Raw genomic sequence first — 2,500 nt, 5'->3', positions numbered from 1 at the left:
GTACTGTAAAGACAAACAGTACTTAGTTTTTTAAAAGGACATTGCTGATGAACAAATTATGAACAAGAGTTCTGAGATAGGTTTTATAATGAGAATGAATGTCTTGAGCAAATCATCTACACCGATCTCTAACAGAGATTTATGATCCAAAACCATGCATTTAAACAATAAACTGCCAGTTCTGAATATAACAAAATAAGTTCAGCATATGCTGAGTCTGTGTTCTTGTTGTGCCATGATAGATTGTCATTCCCTTGTTAGTCTTGGTTGTTAAGAAGGAGAAAAGTACGAGCGAGCAGAGAGGTCAGGAGAAAAGACACCACAGATCTGCCTTCATAAATCTGCAGCACTCTCGTTGCTACTGCATTGCCATGGCCCGAGCGTGTCACTATAACTCAGTCGGTGAGCTGATGGAATACTGCTGTGAATGGCTCTGGTAGCCTTCGCAGTCCCAGCATGGAGTGATAGGGCCTGCAGGGATTAATCACACCTGCCCAGATTCACTGCTTAAGGCTCATGTTAACTGACCACTTTTTGTAGAGGATACAATCTAGATCCAATACTTATGTTGTCATGAATATCCCGGCTTTAATTACAAGAAGAAATTTAGAGGAGACAAAAAAATATTGGACAGCAAATCGAAATACATATTTAGTATTTAAATTACTGAAGACTTCCTCTTAGTTGATCTGATTAGCAGTTGTACAAACTATAACTAAGGAGCTTAACATCATTGTTTCGTTCATGTCTCTGTTCGGTTGCACACAACATTAACTTATGAAACAGTTCATAAAAAAAAGACACAAATTAGTGTACTTAGTGTACTTCTGTTTTATTCTGAGTCTGATTTCTGCTAAATAATATCACATGCAATGTGAATTTATCAGAATGAGGTAGAAAAAAAAAACAAAGTTTTTCTGCCACATTCTCTTATGATTCAAATACAAAAACTATGTTTATAATATATATTTTTTGTATTACTTTATGCAGTTCTATTCCCAGTTATAGCGATCTCATGGCTAAATAGTAATAATGTTTTGCACTGAGAAATAATTATGCCTGTCAGTGGATCCATGAGAGGACACCTGCATTCAAATTACTTATCAGTTTTTTTTCCCTTCCTTTTATTTTCCTTCCTCCTTTTTTTCTGCCTTATTTCTAAGGAACAGGCTGCTAATCATGAGGTCAAGTGGGTCTAATCCACTACGCTGTACCTTTGGCCCACACACACACGCACATTCGCTTCTACTCACACCATCTAATCTGCGACAAAAGCACAGGAGATTACAGGGTACAGAATTCCACTTCCTAATAGCTCTGAAGAAGAGACGTGACAGATAAAGACGACCGGGGCAGCTGAGCGGTGAGCTGGCATGATGCTGCTCAGCTGTCATGGCTCGATGCCCAATTGTTTAGGCAGATGTTGACCGAGTAGGGGAGCAAACTCCGTAGGCGCCAGGACTGCATAGCCTCAAAGTTTTCAATTAGACCCATCCTGCGCTGTGTGTCAGGCAGGAAAGCAACATTAAAAACACACAGACAGGAAACAGTAAAGAATAAAGCGAAATGGCTGAAAGGTCAGGTCATGCAGCGTGTGTGAAAGACATTTGCAGAGAGAGGCCAGGTTTGGCGTGAACCGGTAGCTACTGGCAGCGCGGCTCATCTGGGTGTGAAAGCGGCCCCTGAAGGCACTGACAAATGTGGGTGCCGAGCAGCGGTCTCAGGATGCAGCTGGCGTGTATCAAGTGCTTCCACATGGCAATTAGACTGATGGCAAGACTCAGAGACACTGCCTGGGTGATAAGTGCTCAACAATGTCCAGAGCATCTGCAGCACTAAGCGTCATAGTGCTCAGAACACGCAGAGTTACTGCTGCATCTAGCTTTTATGAATGGTAAAATGTGCTCTATTTTATTTATGCAAGTCTCTGTAGAAATTGTAGTTAATTGTAGTTGTATTTTGTGTGAGAAGACATTTAAACTAGAAGTTTCACCAAGGCCAAACATCCTTCCATTTCCTATACGTATATCTTATCCTACACAGTGTCAGAGGGAACCTGGAGCGTATCCCAGGGGACATATTTTTATGTCCCAATGCTACATAAAAGTAACATAGGGTGCCATATGAGGCAGTGTACAGTATAATTTCTAAACTATAACACATATAACAGGAAGAACTTGCAATTTGGGTGAATCTGTGCCTACTGATACGAGTTAAACTTGATGTTCTCTGTTGCTTTGTATTCAGAGATGCTTTTCTGCTCACAATGGTTGTAAACAGTGATTATTGTAGTTTTTACTTCCTGTTTGTTGGACAATTTTGTTCGTTCTTTGTTATTCGGATGATATCATTAACATTTTCCCCATTCTGACATTTTATGTAAACATTAACTAGAAGGGCTATGGGAGTGTTCAAAGTTACTAGCAGTATGTTTGGGACTTATTCCACTTCACGGTCATAAACCACCTAACTTTCTTACTTCATATGTGTTTCCCGATGT

The sequence above is a fragment of the Tachysurus fulvidraco genome, chromosome 7 (assembly GCF_022655615.1).
Source record: "Tachysurus fulvidraco isolate hzauxx_2018 chromosome 7, HZAU_PFXX_2.0, whole genome shotgun sequence".
Taxonomy (NCBI): Eukaryota; Metazoa; Chordata; class Actinopteri; order Siluriformes; family Bagridae; genus Tachysurus; species Tachysurus fulvidraco.
Note: the sequence above shows the minus strand (reverse complement) of the source record.